Below are 18,463 nucleotides of genomic sequence, written 5' to 3' on the forward strand. Positions count from 1 at the left end.
TGCTAAAAAGTGACATCCTCTGGTTTATACTTTGAACAAGCCATCTGGCGTAGGGAAAGGATGGATCATTGGAGGACAGCCCTTAGAAGCAGGAAGATCAGTGAAGAGTTATTGTAGTGGATCCAGCCACTGAGGAAGAGTTAGATAGAGGTGGCTCCAGAGATGGCATTTTGGGAATGGATTTCAGGCGTGCCTGTAGGGTCAACCAGGGGATGCAACATCAGAGATGAGAGAAAGAAAAGCATGGGGTTGCTCCTCCCTTGAGCAGCCAGGGGGACGGCAGTGCCATTGATAAGATGGAAAAGGATCCGTGCAGGGACGAACCACTTCTGGGAAAAGGATAATCCATCTTATGTTGGACATTTTAAGTTTGAGACATCGGTGTAACTGTCAAAGAGACAGTTGGACACACGAGTGTGCAGCTTAAGGGTGGGGGTGAGGAGTCTGAACCGGAACCGGAAAGAACCATAGAGACTACAGAGCAGAAATAAAATGGTAGCTTATGGCCCAGAATGGAATGGGGCAATGAAATAGCCCCAGAGTTTTCATTAAGGAAACAGGCTTGTTTCAGAGTAAAAATAGGAAAAGGTTTTTAAAGGGGAGGATTCACCCTCTGTAAAACATTCCAAATTTCCTATGCATTGGAAGGCAGGCAAACCACCCACTGATAGAGTCTGACCCTCACCCTGGTCCTGCCAATACTCCCGGTGGCCTCAGAGAAGTCCCTGCCTCTGTGTAAGCCTCAGAGTCCCTGGCTGTGAAACAAAAGAACGCGACTCCATGATGTAGCTGTGTTCCCTTCCGTGCCTCACTTTGGAGGCCAATCATTCCTGTGCGTACACTGTTGGACGGGTGCAGCGCTGGGGCTGGGGCAGGGGTCCCAGGTACTGGAACGCTCCCTGCCTCAGCAGACACTCCGATAATATCGGAGAAGCCAGCCCTGGGTGAAGAATACCCATAAAGTGCATGGCGGGCGTCTCCACACGTATTGGTCCATTGAGAAGGCGCTGTCGCCTTCTCAATCCCAGGTAGGAGAACGGCACACCTACCTGGTTCCAATGATGGGCAAACTCTTCTCTCTTTGGGAAGACAGGAAAATCTCTGTGATGGAGGCAGCTGGGAGCCACTGATTACTGTTGTAGGCAAAGCCATCGTGGCATCTAAAGAAGGAGGGTTTAAGAAAATCAACTGATAAGTCCTTGCTCCTTCAGCTCAGAGCCTGGCAATAACATTCAAACTGCTCGACAATCATTATCTTATACTGATAAGAGTCTGGTTCCCACCATGAGAGATGAGGTGGGGGGAGAAGTGGAAGAAGAAGAAGAAGAAGGGGAGGGGGGAGGGAAGGGGAGAAGATGCTGCTGCTAAACTCACTATAAATAACTATTGATGGTTTTTAACAACTAAAACAAACATGCACAGAGTCTGGAACGAAAATCCAACTTAGGAAGTGACAGGGGATGATGAGGGTGGAGGGGAGATTTGGCCAAGAGAAGGAACGCAGTACGGATTCAGGCAACAGCATGAATGAATGTGCACTATATGACGTGAAAGAAGCCGGCACAGACCTTACATTCTAAAGTCCATTTACAGGAAATCATTGAAATGTCTAGAATAGAGGAATCCATAGAGACATAAAGTGGATTCATAGTCACCTAGGTCTGTGGGGGAAGGAGGAATTCGGGGGGTGACGACTAAAGGGTCAAGGATTTGCTTGGGGGGGTGATGACAATGTTTTAAAATTCATCGTGGTGATGGTTGTACAACTTTAACAATACAATAAAAATCATAGAATTGTATACTTTAAATGGGTAAATTGTACAGTATATGAATTATATCTCACAAAAGCTGATACACACACATATATATATATATAGGTGCATATATATATATATATATATATATATATATATATGTATGTATATTTGATCTTGGTCTTGTTGTATTATGGGGAGATGGTTATAAATAGTGATTAGTCCTAAATGCTGATAGATGAAATGCTGACGGCTAACCCAATTACTAACATAAGAGCCACTACTGTGTCACAAGAGAGCAAACTAATCAAGAAATGTCGTTCTCAAAAATGACTTGCTGAACTCATTCTCTTCCTAGAGTCGTGTGGGGATTAGAGGGAATGCCCTCCTGGTTGTTTGGGAGATGGGATGAAATGAAATACTCATTATACACTAAATGTCACTTCTGTCGCTTCTGGCAGTTGCAATGTGGGCAAAAACAGAACTCTCCCCGTAGGGTGTGAAGTGAGAGCTATGCCTAGAGGAGCAGTGGAGCAAAGCCAGAGGCATCCAGCATGCTAAGGTGGAGAAGATGCTAGAAGGACACACGGCGGGGGTGGGGGGTTAGGACCTAGGCATGGGGGTCGAGAAGACGCATACTTTGCAATTCATAATTCTCACAGACCACAATAAAGCAAGTGTGACAGATATGAAAACTGGACTCTGCTTACAGTCTCAATTATGATCTTAATACGTGGTCTTGTCCGAGTCCAGTGGTTCTCAGACCTTGGTGTGCACAGTATCAAGAAGAGGTCTTGTCAGAACATACCGTGTTTCCCCGAATATAAGACCTAGCCGGACCATCAGCTCTAATGCGTCTTTTGGAGCAAAAATTAATATAAGACCCAGTCTTATTTTACTATAAGACAGGGTATTATATTATATATTATAATTACATAAGATCCAGTCTTATATTATAGTAAAATAAGACCCGGTCTTATTATAATTTTTGCTCCAAAAGACACATTAAAGCTGATTGTCCGGCTAGGTCTTATTTTCGGGGAAACACGATAGCTCCCTGGGCCCCGTCCCAGCGTTTCTGATTCAGCAGGTCTGGGGTGCGGCTAAGAATTCATATTTCTAACAAGGGCCAGATGATGCTGATGAAACCGAAGCAGCCATTCTGTGGACCACACTTTGAGCGGCAACAGTGAAGGGAACCTGCCAAAAGCATTGCAGGGCTGGATGAGATCACACTGACAACTTGTCAACAGGCATTTCGGAAGACCACTCCTGAGATGTCGCAGGGGCAGAAAGGGTTAAGGGAGAGGAGTTGCTCCTCCCTGGGAAGACCAGGGGGGCCCTCACATAGGTGAGACTGGATTCTAGACTTCTTGCTTATTGATTGCAATCAGTCAAGTTACCCCATAACAAATTGTCTCAAATTACCACAATCGTAATAGGTGCAGCCAGGGAAATAATGCACAGGATGGTGTAAATCTACATTCATTGACAGGTTGCCCCCCCCCACTGCCATGTCTCCCACCGGGTCTGACTCAAAATGACAGGGTCCTACCCACCTGACGTTTGCCCGTGCTTGCACATCTGCCAACTCTCCATTTGAGGGTACTGAAACCTGTCATGCATTTCTTCCAGGCCTCCAAACGTAGTCTTCAAGGTTTCGTCACACATCTGTGCGGTGGCCACACAGACCCGCATCCCAAGCGTCTTGAGGCTTCTTAATGGCATGGACGCTAAGTGTTTTGATACCTGCTGATGACAATGAAAGCCGTGATTAGGAAGAAGTTACTCTCAATGACAGGCTGCACTAAAAGTAAATGGATGCCCTTGAACCCAAGAAGCCTTTGTGTCCAAAATGCAAATTTTATATTTTTTTCCTAGTTTCATGGAGATATAATTGAAGAGCAAAATTGTACAAATTTTAAGTGTACAACATAGTGATCTGATATATTATTGTGAAATGATTACTACCATAACGTCAGTTAACACATCCATCACCTCACACAGGTACGTGTGTGTGCGTGTTGAGAACATTTAAGATCCACTCTCTTAGCAAATTTCCAGTGTGCAATACACTTTTGTTAACTATAGTCACCGTGCTATCCATTGGGATTTTTGTCCCAGTGAAAGGAGCATGAGGAAATTGAGTATTTTCTTAAGGAAACTTTCCCTGTAATGAGGTATAGCAGACACTAGCCATGGGAGGGCTGATGAAGATTAAGATAGGCGCTTTAGGAAGCATCATGAGACAGAACATGCAAATCACCATGGAAACCAAGCCATGTTTGTATTGTATAATAGGTTTGTTAACTATCCTGAAAAGGTAAGAAAGCCCACCACCTAAGGGGAGATCAGGATGGCTATTAACGAGTAATATAGAAAGAAAACGGAGGAATGGGACAGCTAGGGGCGTCCATCTCTCCCCAAGCCACCAGGCAAGGGTGCTATGCAGGGCTGGGCAGTAGGGTGTCCCGTTGTCCTGTTGGCTGGAGGGACAGAAGGATAGCTGTGGACTAATGCCCAGTTTCTCCAGCCTCCAAGCTCTGTGCTGCCTCTCTGATGGTTCCAGTGTCCACAAAGCTTCCCAGATTGTTGGGGAGCAGAGCAGTGGGATGAGATTGCGCGGCTGTACAACCCTGGAAGTCAGCCTGGCCCTGTGGGATAAACCCTACAGGTGAGAGGCGTGACCAGACCACTAAGTCAGGGAAGGCGGATGCAAGCCTGTTCTCCACACCTGCCAAGGGACTTTCACTCACGTCAGCTCATTGAACGCTCTCTTCAAACCTTGTCTGGACAACACATTCGCTGAACACCAATTATGTCCCAACACAGAGCGCTTTTGTAAAAAAAATTCTAATAATCTCACACCAAAAGGAATATGAAGTGAGGGATAGGACAATCCTCTAGGTAAACACAGGCTAGCTTTAGCATATATAGATGTGCCACATTTATTTCAGACCTTTTTACCCTTCAAACACATTGCTAATATAATGTAAGTAACTTCTGAAACACTCACCTGTACTTGGGTAAATCTTTCCTTCCATGTCTTTATGCTTTTGTTAATCTAAGTATGTATCCATAAAAAAAAATAACTTTAAATTTTACATAATTTGTATCATATTCTATTTAGATGCCGCAGCTTAATGTTTTCATTTGACATTAAGTTTTCAGGCACTGTGAATATTGAGAGTATAGACCAATAAGTGAGCCCAGCAAACTTGCTGGGCTTATCCCATGAGTAGAAAGGCAGTTCCAGGAATGTGGTCTGTGTGACACTCGTATATCTTTAGGACCTGAAACACTGAGACCTAGAATGTGATCACTTCATGGAAATGTCCCATGTGGGCCTGAGAAGTATGTTTTGTCTCTGTTTATGGGGTTCTGTCTATGTCTATTATTAGACCAAGCATGTTAAGTGATATACGAGTACACTTACTAATTGGCATAGCTTTAATCTCATTTCTGAAGAATTAGTTCTCAGCGATAGTAATAGGACTTTTCCTGCATCAATTATTTTGATCATCAGAACTTTCTAAACACATGTATGACATGAGTCTTACAGAAGAAGAAATGAGAGACTCAAAGCTGGGAAGGGACAGAAGCAAGGTGGGAACCTGTTTGCTTCTAGAAGTATCTTCAACTAAAGAAATGCTTGAGCCACTGGGGCAAAAAGAGGCTATTCAGCCTGTGTTTAAATCCAGATCTGTGAGGCTTTGAAATGATAGCTCTCAATTTGAAACGAGTGTGCAAAATGTAGCAAACAAAATTCAGAGCTCTCTGAATAACATCCTGCCGCTCTGCACTTGGTCTTTTGGTTGACCTTGTCTGCTGACTTTGGATGGGTCCCCCTGACTTTCCCCGTGGCTGTCCCTACAGGCACCAAGCCCTATACAGCTCATCCCACCCTCTCCCACCTGTCAACGCTCCCCTGACTATCCGATAGCCAAGCAACGTCAGGTTCATAAATTAACAACCAAAATCCAGTCTAAAAGGTCTCTTCAGCCTGTATGTCAGCATTTTTGTCCCTGTTAGAACAGACTCTGAAACAGTGGATTCACTGTAACAATTAATGTAGTTTAAGCAGCAAGACCAGTTGCTTGCAAGAGCCCCTACTAAGGCTGTGTACTCGTTCCGTATGTATAATTTTGTTTTCCTAAAGAGGACTCCAAACGTTGTATGAACTTCAGGCCACTCCTGCAGAAATGACTCCTGTATGTTGGAGAGCTAGTCAAGTAGCATTGTGCTGCGGGGGGAGTTCACAGGTCCCAATCTGAGGATTAAAGCTTAGATTGGAAACACAAGCCTCCCTGTGCCCCATCTCTTTCCACTTGTGTGTCGGGCTGGGCGCCTTCCCCCACCCCGTGGGACACACTGGCCTTGGTCAGCCCTGCACCGCTCTGGCCTCCAAGCCATGGTTCCCAGCTCAGCAATTCGATTGGGCCGCACCCTGCTCCAGCTGTGTCCACTGGGCTCCTGGGGAAGGGCCAGCCCAAGCCAGATGATCTGACATGATGAAAAGGGAAATTCTCAGCATTCTTTCTGCAGAAGACATTTGCCAAATGCAATGCAGTGAGGAGAAGCAGGCTGGAGTTTTCTGGAGCAGCCAAATGCATCTTCCACCCTAACTCAATTCAATGTGGAAAAAACTGGGTCACATCTAATTAAGTCGAGTTTCAGGGGGAAGTAGTATCTGCTGTGGACAGAGCAGGGGGCCAGGGAAGGGGCGCCAAAAAAGGATGGAGGACCAAGCACTGAGATACCCTCCCAATGCACATGGACTTCCAGTTTTGGAAAAATGTCTGCAAATTCCCAGAAATGACCCAATGGAACAATCAGATTACATTATTTTCTCCAGTCATCAATGCACAGTGATGGTTCCAGATTGAAAGGGCCTGTTTTTAACTCTGTCTTGATTCTCACACTAACCAATTGCCCGAAGTTTCTCATAAAGGTCCTCTTTCCCAAATGCTCGTTTTCCTTTCTCACCACCAACAAAAGAGGTTTGGTGGGGAAAACATCAGGGTATCAGTGTGAACTTCCCAAGCCAGCTTCAGCGGCTTAGTTTCCATCAGAACACCTGAGAGGTGTCCAGTAGCCTGGACAGAGCCCTTTCCCCCACAGCCAGTGGACAATCTACGGCTTTAAAGTGACTTCCAAACATACCGTCTCAGGAAGCCTGTGCATTTTAGTTATTAGAAGCATTAGATTATCTGGTGATGCTGTCAAAGCCAAATATTCCTTCAAAACTCACCTGGTCACCTCCTCCATGAAGCCTGTCTGATTGCCTCCCACTTGGAGGCTGAATCAAGCATTTGCCCATACGAACATCTCCATAGAATATATGAAGTTATATAATCATCTACATCAATTCTATCTCCCTTACCAGTCTGGAAGCATAACATTCCCACCCTCCCCTCCTGTGGTTCTCTATATCTCTACCACCCTTTAGAGTTCAAAAAGACCCTTCACTTACTAGCCATTTCATCGTGATGAGTTGTCAATTTTTAAATAAAGGAGCTGAGACCTGGAAAGACTGTGTCAACACCTAGACCTACCCCCTATCTGGGGAGATCTTCTGATTCCAAGTCTGTTGACCCTTTCTCTGTTCAGGGGCTACAGGCAACAGGGCTTTAAGGAAATGAAGATGTTGGAAGTGCAAAAATCTAGAACATAGCTTTTCTGACCTCAAGTAGAAAGTTGGATGATAAATTGTGGGCAGAGGTGCCAAAAATACAACATGGTCACAAATTAACATGCCTGTAGGGACTATGCATGGCTGAAGCCATTCATAGTGGGGGGACTTGAGTGGAGATTCTGACCTACCTGAGAAGGTGTGTCTTCCCAAACTGCCAATCCTTTATTCAAAGCCAATGGAAACAAAGGCCAAGAATTTCTAACTTTATTTTTGTAGTTGGAAATCTGGGCTTTAATATAAAATTTCTACTATTTTTAATGTTGGCAGCTAATCCAAAGTTTAAAAAAAAAAAAATACTGCAGGCCAAACAAATACATCCGCAAGCTGAACATAACCAGTTTGCAACCTCTGGTGCAGGCCCACTTCCGGGACATGGGCTCAACCTGTGCAAATGAATCAAACTGAGCTCCACGGCCCCTGCCCACCCACAGATATGGTGGCCATCAGCAACCAGGCTGCCACTTCAACGTCACTTCTTGCTCCTCCATAATTCCCTTCTCCTCACAACTCATAGAATAACCTAGTGATTTTGAGCAACCAATGGGGCCATTCAGATCAGTCAGCCTCCCAGAAGGAAACTATTTTTTTTCTTAATTTGTGTCTGATTTGGCATTTATTTTGCTTCCCTTAGACTTTCAACTACTTTCTTATAGGATCCCTGCCCCCACAGAACCTCACATGGTATTTGCAGGATAGTGGCCATTTGATAAATGTGAAATGGAAGAATGAAGGCCTCCCAAATCCTTCACCCTCTCCACCCAGCCTCTTTGCAGGCATTTTCATCTTTGAACAGCTGAAAGGCTGTGTTTCTACAGGCTGATACATTAGGTGGGTGCAAAAGTAATTGCAGTTTTAAAGGTTAAAAATAATTGAAAAAATCGCAATTACTTTTGCACCAACCTAATACTTCTGCTATCCTATCAGATCTGAGCACATGCCCTGCACCAGGCTCCATTGAGTCCTCACAAAACCCTCTAGGACAGGTCCTTGTTTGAGCCTATACTATAGATGGGAGAACAAGGCCCGAAGAAGAAACAAAACACTCAAGTAGCAAAGCTATGATTCGAACCCAAGTCAGCGAAATTCTGAGGTCCACACCCAGGGATACCAGCTGTATAGCCCCCAGGGGTGCTATTCTAATCCCCCTTGTACAGATGGAGAAAGAGGTCCAAGAGATTATAAAACTTCCTAAAAGTTCCAGCCAGCTGGTAAAAAGCAGATTCATGATTACATCAGGTCAACAACAGGCTCAGACTCAAGGAGCAATTCTAGATCCACTTCTCAATTTTAACAGAGGCTTAGCTGAAATGAAAAAAAAACGATTATAATAAGCATACAAAAAAAAGTTTAATGCTGGCTTTGTTCTAATCCCTACTAATCGTGCCTTTAATTAAAAAGTTAGAAAAAAGAAAGGAAAAAAAAAGGTACCCATGAGCTTAGGATGTTGGATCTTCCCCTTCATTGGTTAGTCTGACTTCTCTTCTATTTACAAGTTAGCTCTTGTCTCCCAACCTCTTGCTACTCAATGTGTGGTCCATGGACCAGCACCATCTGGGAGTTTCCCCGGAATGTGGGATCTCAGGCTCCACCCCAGGCTCCCTGAATCAGAAGCTGCACGTGAACAAAATCACCAGGTGATTTGTGTTGTGTGCATAGAAAACTTTAAGATGTACTGACATGACCCCAAGAAATCTCAAGTATCAGACATTTTTAGAATAATTCCCTTCTGTGTGTTTAAACACAACACTGCCTAGTGAGCAGTGGTTTTGAAATACAAAAACTCTTCCCAGACATACAATGAAATAGCTCAGAAACTTCAGTTTGCAGGTGAGGGAACCTACTTTGGGGGTCTCAATTACACCTGAGTCCTCGGCTCCCTTCACCCCATCCATGTGCCTGGCCATCAGCCGGGTACAACAGTGACTCTGCCTACCACCATTCTACGTGTGCTCTGGGTCTGTGTTCCACAGAGCTGCACAGAGGGTGTCATGGCTTTCAAACTCTTTGCTGTACAACTGGAGAAAAACTGATCTATTGCCATATGGGGGAAAAACAAGCACCCAAAAATGAAGTAATAGGGGAATAACAAGGAACCTTAGGGGCTGTCCATAAAGCAAGCCTAGGATGGGTTTGAGAATGTCCTTATAAAGCCATATGGCGATTCCTCAGTGGCCCAGCCGTGAGTGGTATGGGGCTGAAACCAGAACCATGGAATACTGGGTTATGGAAGGTCAGAGTGGCTTAGGTCATCAGCCAAATCTACAATGGGTCCTTGGGGGAGACACACGGGAAGGGACCGTTGGCTGGAAGAAAGAGCTAAGCCCAGGAAAGCCAGGAACCCTCTCAGAAGGCGGTGCTCAGCTTTTCAGGGGCTTGCTGGAATTTCATTATCCTGTGCATACTGTACAGATGGGAATTTAATAATTAATTAGGGAATAGCTCGCCCGAGAGCCCGTGCAGGGGGGGATTATGCAAATCCAGCGAAATGTGGCAAGGGGCTGAATATTTTATAGCATGTTTAATTTGCAAATACTACCCACCCAGAAGGCTTAGGCAGGAAACCTATCATCATAATAATTATTATTACTCATGCAAAACTACTTGAGTTTCCATCAGACCTCCTTCCTTTCAACTGCTTTCGCCAAACACTTCTCCCAAGAAATGTAATATTTTTTTTAACGGGGAGAAAAAAGGGAACAAATGCAAAAGAATATTAGCAAGGAAAAGGAACATATTTGGATAAACTAAAAATTAACATAGACCCTACCTTTGTTTAGTCTGCAATTCTTTTTAACACTCAGATAGCTTCCATCCTGATCATTTTCTCTCACGTGCACGCTGAGTACGAACTGAGTTTGGAAGGTGAACCCCAAAAGAAACCAATGCATTACTTCTTGTGTACTCCACACACTACTTGCTGCATGAATTAAGGCACCCATTGATTCTGGGTTCCCCGATTATGCTTCCCATATAGTCTCCTCTAGTTAAATAAGCCAGAGTAGTTCTCCATTGCTTCCCAACAAAAACCCTAACTGCTCTAGCAGATGTGGATAACAGAGGCTAGAGCATTACACACACATTCAAGGGTTTCTAGTTCATTGCATCCGTTTCACCATCACCACCACCACAAGGTTGAAAACTCAGTCTTATCTACAACAGGGTCAGCACACTTTTCTGTAATATGCCAAATAACAATAAATATTTTAGGCTTTCCTGGCCATGCAGTCTCTGTTGCACCTTCTCAACTCTGCGGCGGTCGGAGCGAGAGCAGCCACACACAACAGGCAAACAAATGAGCACAGCTGGGTTCCAATAAAGCTTTACTGACAAAAACAGGTGGTGAGGCTTCATGGAGCATTTCTTAAGACTTCACGTATTTTATTCTTTCAAAAAAAAAAATGGAGGGGGGGCACTCTTTATGACTCTGAGCGTGTGTACCTGCTGGCAGACCTAAATACAGAGGGTGCCAAAAAGATGTACACACATTTTCAGAAAGGGAAAAACTGTATTAAAATTGCAATACTCAGCATAGACCGATAACAAAAGATGAATACAAGTCATGTGTACACATTTTTGGGGAACCCCGATATATTAGACTAAACCGCTGTCTCTCGCGCTTGGCAGTGTCTGGAAACCCGGGTCGGTGGACCAGACCACCTCAGCCTCACACTTGATTTAATCCTCTGCTGTCACCGTCTTGACAGTCTCAATAATTTCTGTACAAGGGGCCCCACATTTTTATCTGGCACTAGGCCTCCCACAAATGCTGCTGGCAGGTGTGCGGGAGACACAGAAAACATCAAAACCGGTGCCGGCTGAGGAGACGCCGTTCCCCCGGCGTGAGGAGAGAAGCCCCGGATGCTGGAAAACTCCCTACAACGCGCCGGACAGACGACGGCCGGCCGCACAGCACCGCACAGAACGACCCGAATGTGAATACAGTGCCCGCTTCTCCACAGGGTCACTTACCTGCCGGCCACGGCGGTCGGAAACGATCACATTAAAAATTTCCAGAACCAAGCAACTCCTCAGGTTCTAACCCGCGCGCCACTTTGAGGCGTGTGATGAAATCTCGCGCGACCCGCTCCCTCGCGCCTGGGACGTGGCGCTCCCTCTATGGAATGCGCCTGCGCTACGTTTCCCCGCGCTACATACCGTTCCCGCCAGTTTAGTCACGTGGTAGCCGTCGCCGCGGCGCTCATCAGATCGTCGTGTGGCCTTATCGCAGCGTCTGTGTTCAAGTGACCCCCATGTTACCTCATAATTTACCTCAAAATGCAAGAGTAGGGGTGCTGGCCATTCGGATACGCCGGAGAGAAGCCAAACGCGCTCCCTTGAAGGGACACGGTACGTTATGTAAAGAAAAACACATTGTATAGGGTTCAGGGCTACCCGGGGTTTCAGGCATCCCCTGGGGGTCTTGGATCGTATCCCCCAGGATAAGGGGGACCCGCTGTGCTGGTAAGGATTTTTTTTAGTAGAAAAATAATACACGCAGATGGCAGACGTTTTTCAGATTCTGAAACCCACCACCTACCGAGTAAAAGTGACTCTCCGGCCTCCCCGTCCCTCGTCCCTGTCCCCCTTTGCGTCCCATTTCTCCAGGGCCAGCTCCGTCCGTCAGAAGGACCCCAAATGCTCCAAGGCCTTCTCTTCCAGCAGCTCTGTCTCCTGCTTCCCCTCTTTTGAAAGCCAGCATTCCCTGTTCCATTTCCTCATTTCTCTCCCTCGGTGCTCTTTGTCACAGAACGTGTGATGGCTCTGTTTAAAGTCTGTTGGGACCCAGCGCCCGTCAGAGTTGTTGGACAGAATAAAAAGCTCTGGAGCGCAATGCTGGCCAAACCTCTATGCATAGATTTGTCCCTCGTTTCTGTTCCCAAATGAGCAGGAGAGAGGCAGCCTGAGGTGACAGGCTCTGACTTCCCCCACATTGATTTATTTCTTGAAAAGGGAAGGAGGGCGCCCCACACACACACCCTACACCCCGAACCCCCGAACGTGGGTATATGGGACCCGTAGGTGCTCATACACTATTCACACCACTTTTGAATTAAAAAAAAAAAAAAAAAAAAACGCAAAAGCGACCTGAAAAGCACGAACAGGCAGAGATCACCAATTCCAAAGACTGATGAATTATTGAGAGGTGTTTAACCACTATCTTGATTCAAGGGCAACATTTCTAGGTGGGAGAAGTGAGAAGCCTGTAGGAAAACATGGCTTTGACCCCACGTGGCGGCTGGGTGAGCGCCAGGACCCTGGGAATCGGCCCTTCTTTTTCTTCTTGACCTTTGAACTCCCAGGCCACCCTACTTTGTCTCCCAGGAGGAAGGCCGCAGGCTGTCATTTCCCCTAACTCTCCAGGGAGCTGAGAATGAGATGCCCCCAGGCTGGTTGTCTGGTTGCCGGATGTCAGAGGTGGCAGCTCTGTGATGGAGATGAGACGGGGTCATGTAGCTACTGATGGGGAAGTGTGGTGTCGTTGGTGTTCACCTCCCCCAAGCACGACTGTCCTTATACTCCAAGGTGACACTCGTGCAAAGGACAGGAAGGCAGGAGAGGAAGGTGTTACGGTTTGGGAGGAAACCCCTCCACCAGCTCTTCCAGCCAAACCCTTCTGCTTCCCAGCCCTGCTACTTTGTCCTTCAGGGCACGTTGGATGCCTTGCCATGGTGATGGCCAGGGAAAGCCTGCAGGATACGCCACGGGGAAAAGAATAGAAAATAAGCATTTGGAATGACGAAGTCATTTCCATTTTAAGTTCTCAGACTGTGCTAGAAAAGCCAGTGCAGGTGTGTGTTTGTGTGTTTGTGTGTGTGTGTGTGTGTGTGTGTGTGTGTGTGTGGTACAAAACACATAACATACAATTTTGCATTTGAATCATGTTAAAGAGTACAGCTCAGTGGCATTCAATGCATTTGCACATTAAGTGCAACCGTCACCACCATCCTTCTCTAGAACATTGCCATTGTCCTAAACTGAAACTCTGTACCCACTGGACACTGATACCCCATTCTCCTCTCCTCCAGCCCCTGGCAACCACCATTCTACTTGCTGTGTCGATAAATTGGACTAGTGTAGGTACCTCATATAAGTGCAATCATATATTATGTCTTTTCATGGCTGGCTTATTTCACGTAGCATAATGTCCTCAGGGTCCAACTATGTTGTAGCATGTGTCAGAATCTCCTTTTCAAGGCTGAATAATACTCCATTGTATGTATACACCACATTTTGCTTATCTATTCATCCATCCATGAATGCTTGGGTTGCTTCCACCTTTTAGCTACTGTGAATAATGCTGCTATGAACGTGGGTGCAAATATCTGCTCAAACTGTACCTACATATCCCCAAATCTCCCCTTAGACGATTTTCTTTCACTAGCTCTGGAGTGAGTCCTGGGAACCTATACTCTTAACAGGACGCCCAGCTGATTCTAAAGACAGACCAGGTTTGGGAAACAAGGAACTATTAGGTCGGTGCAAAAGTAATTGCAGTTTTTGCAATTATTTTTAACTTTTTAAACTACAATTACTTTTGCACCCACCTACTAGATCCCTGAACAAATTGTGCTAATCCCAGCAAGCCTTCTTTTTCGTTCCTGTGTAATCAGATGGGTCCCTTTGTAATCCCTGATGATGAAAGTAAAAACAGCTTCCATTTTGTAAACGTCAGCTCCAACAGTCTGAACAATGCCGGTCTGGTTTTCCTGTTTACAATAGGCAACCTGAGAACAAGACATGGCTCGTACACCAGGATTCAAGCTCATTTCTCTGACACCAAAGACCATGCTGTGTGGCTCGTGGACTGTAGTTCTCTGACTCCCCTCAGCCTGTGGCAGCTCTCCTGGGTGACACGGGGTAACATTAACTCCAAGAGATAGGAGTAAAAGGAGAGCAAACCACACAGAGTTCTGCTGCAGGAATGGGCTCTTCAAGATACAGCATCTGTCGGAGGCAGCTGTTTCTTCATTTCTCGAAAGGGGTCCCCCATGACGTGGATATGGTGAGTATGGCTTGTATTTGTTTTTAACATAGTACTAGGTCCGCTTCTTGCTGTCTTTAGTGCAAAGATGCAAAGAAGACCTGAAAATGGTAACTGCCATTTGCTGCCCTCCCACCGCCTAATTTGAGACCTGTTCTTGGTTTTTTTTATATGAGTGAGATTATTGAGTCCTCACCAACCCTTCAAGGAATGATCCTTCCCACTCTACACATATGAAAATGAGAATTCGGGATGTTGCGTGATTTGCCCAGGGTCACTCAGCTAATGTCAGAGCCCAGGTTGAAAACCAGACCTTCCTGAACTGGCCCAGTGTTCTTTCCTCTTCTCACTACTTTCTCACTCCTCCTTCCCACTCCTTCCACCTCCAAAGCAGCCCCAAGGTCACTTTGCCCTATCAAAGCATTTCACAGATTTAAAATCACAGAACCTGAAAATTGGTGCCATCGAGTCTCCAGGAGAAAAAAAAAGGTTCTCATTTGGGGGCACATTATCTAAACATCTCACTTTAGCCATTAGAGTTTAACACTCTGGAGTTCCCAGAAAGGGGCCTTTATCTAACCAAACCTATGGTATATCTCTGAGCTCCTGTAATACTTACTACCTCATTGCTTCATAAGATTCTACGGGGCATTTCCAGGGAACCACAGTCTGAGTACATCACATGTCCTGTGATATTTTATAAATCATGTCCAGTGCCCTCCACAGTGCTAGATATTTGTTTATCTCAATAAATTATTACTGATTACATGAAGGGGTGAATGAGTGAATGCTTACTTCTCATGTGTCTTGAATGGCCCTGTCTGAATGCTGAATTAGGGTTCTCCAGAGAAACAACCAGTATACATATAAAGAGAGATCTATTTTAAGAAATTGGCTCACATGATTGTGGGCGCTGGTAAAAAAAAGTTTTTAAAAATTGTTGAGCAGACAGCAGGCTGGAAACTCAGGCAGGGTTTCTGAGTTTCAGTATTGAGGCAGAATTCCGTCTTCTTCGAAAACCTTAGTCTTTGTTTTTAGGCCTTCTACTGATTGGATGAGGCCCACCCACTTTAGGAACATAATCTGCTTTACTTAAAGTCAACTGATTGTAAATGTTAATCATAGCTAAAAAAAAAAAAAAAAATACCTTCACAGCTACATCGAGAAGAGTGTGGTCAAACTGGGTTCCATAACCTAGTCAAGTTCACACATAACATTAGCTATCCACCAGGGGTGGAAACGTCTATTACATTGTTTTGTTCACCTGAAACTTAAAATAAGAAAAAAGAAATTAGCCATTACTAGCACATAACTCCCAAATCCAGACATTTATGACAATATAAGTTACCATGAGCACTACCAAAGGAGAGAAAAATAAGGATGTTACAGATTGACAACTGTTAATAAGATTCCTATGAATTTGTAATCCCAAAGTCTAGAGTTGGGATGTTGTTACTATTTATATCCTGCTTGCTTACAGAAAATATTTGAAGAATCAGAGTCAAGAGCAAAAGTCCAAAAATTGTCAAGAGAACTGGAGTTATTGAGTTTCACTGAATTTTCACTCTACTGAGTAATAAAATTATGTATTATTTTATCTTCATGAAATTGTAGAATTTTAGAACTATAAAAGGATCTCAAGTTGGAAACCACTGTTTTATATAAAAGAAAATGAGGACCAGAGAGAGAAATGGACTGAAGGTTTTACCCTACTAAGCCACGTGCCCTGGTCACTCCTTGCAACCAGGCCATACACGCAAAGTAACCCACCCTAGAAAAGGAATAGTTGTTTGCTTCTGTTTTTCTATTGAATTGAGTGTATTCCAAAGACCAGCTTCTAGGGATCATGGGATCTGGCCTTCATATGTTAATGAGTCATTTTAGTTTTCAGAGATGTTGGTGAGTTAGTTAGGAACCAAGGTGGGTGGAGAGGGGGGACCCTAGTTAATTGATGAGAATGTATGTATATTAGCCAATAAGTTCCTTCCCAAAGGGTCCAAATTTGAAGACCAAGGTCTTCTAAGGTCTTTAGAAACAGGTGTGACCCAGTCACTTCCTGGGAAGCTCATCTGAGTACTTAAAGGATCCCAGTGTCTGTCTGAGCTTCCCCAGGGTTCACAGACTCACAAAGCCCTCCCAAGCCCACCTGGAAAACCACCCACCAGCAGAACTGTGGACACTGGGTCCTCTTGGCTGGAGGTGACAGCATGCCATTCATACTCCGCTGCAGAAAGTGGGACCCAAGTTTGCTCCCCTCAGTGGCAGGTGTACGTGTATCTGTCTTAAACCCAGCAGGAAAGATGAGGAGAGGAGGGTTGAGGGAAAAAGGCCACATGCTTCACGGCAAATGCCCTGGTTTGGGACCCAGATGAATGTGGATTTGAACCCTGACTCTACCACCTGTTCATCTGCTCACTTAACTCCTTTGAACCTCAGTTCCTGCTAAAATGGGAATATTCACACCCACCTCATAGGGTGTTACGGAGGCTGAGGAAACGTTCATAACAGATATAGAATGTTCTGGCAGGGTTGATGCTCAGTAAATGATAGCAAAACAACCCAAACTGACCTTGCCTCCAGACAAAAAAGTCAGCAAGCCTGTCCAGCTTGCCAAGTCACCATGAGGGAACGCAGGGTGCCAGCTGGCCCCAAGGTTTTTAAGTTGTCATAGACAGGCTTTTGTGGGTGCTGTGGTGGGCGGGGTGGGCAGGCTTGCGGACCACCTCCCCGCTGTTCTCCCGTGACTGTAGCTGCCCACATCCTCCAACTGTTTTGCGGCCAAACCAGCCAGCAATGCCTCGTGGAAAAGTTTGCTTTCCTGTCACCTTGTTCTGTGGTCCAAATTCATGAAACGACAACATAGAAATATGTTATTTGCTCTCTATTCCTTAGGCTGATAGTTTGCTTATTTAACAACAACAAAATCCTTCATACTAGCCTGTGGGAAAAAGATTCAAGATGGGCACAGGCAGGGGGTTTTTAGGTTTAACACAGGTTACCTACTCTCAAACATGGAAAATCAAGGGATTTTCTCAGTATGGTTTGGGGGCCCCCTCCCATGCTGACACCACAGTGGTGGTCCAATCACCATCCACCTCCGCCCCTCCCAAGCGTCTCCTCGTGATTTCCCAGTCTCTGCAATGAGCACTTACCACCTCTGACCCTCCATTTCCTCCTTCTGCAAAGCATGTGCGTCGCCCATCAGCCCCATAGTTCCCAGTACACTCTAGGCACCTTGGGTCATGTTCTTGATAACGTCATGCCAGGATTAGTAGAATCTTCTAGCTGGTCTTCCACCTCCTGTCTCTCCAAACCATCTTCCATTGACCTATGTAAAGTGCAGCTTCGCTTGCCTTACTCCTCTGCTCAATAACCTTCAGTGGCTCCCTATTGCCCATTCTGCAACCAAGGTCCTCCCCATTTTGGCCCTCACCTCCCTCCTTCCTCACTTACCTCTTCTCCAGTACACACATTCCAACGGCTTAACTGCTCCTTACTGCACATGCCCACCTTTCACCATCCTCACGCTTTAGTCATGTAATTCCCCTGCTTGGAGTACGCTCCCTCCTTCCCTGTCATTCACACTAAAAGCAAACCCATCCGGCAAGAGAGCATGTCCGGTGACACCTCTCCAATACAGACTTTCCTAGTCCTTCCAACTAGCAATAAGCCTGCCCGACTTTTAAATCCCATGACACTGTATTTGCATTTTCCTTCGGTCTCTTGTTCCCCTCTGTCTTCAAGTGTCAATTCCAAAATGTCTATCGGGGTTTGTGAGCAGCAGTCTGATTGGAAGAGGAGGCTGAAAGACGGGCTTTACATCTGCATTTACATAAGCGCCCTGTTTCACTAGGATGATATGGGGTGGGGGGGCTGATGAGATGGGAAAACAGAGGTGCTAAGCCCACATCCCAGTCACGGAGGCCTATCTGCTCTTATTTTCTTCCTCCCACTGCACTGCCAGGGCACTTAAGGGCAGAGGTTGTGTCCCCCCAAGTACATGCCTGCCACAGGTTCAAGCATCATGCCCGT

This window comes from Rhinolophus sinicus, linkage group LG13, assembly GCF_036562045.2.
Source record: "Rhinolophus sinicus isolate RSC01 linkage group LG13, ASM3656204v1, whole genome shotgun sequence".
In the NCBI taxonomy this organism is placed as follows: Eukaryota; Metazoa; Chordata; class Mammalia; order Chiroptera; family Rhinolophidae; genus Rhinolophus; species Rhinolophus sinicus.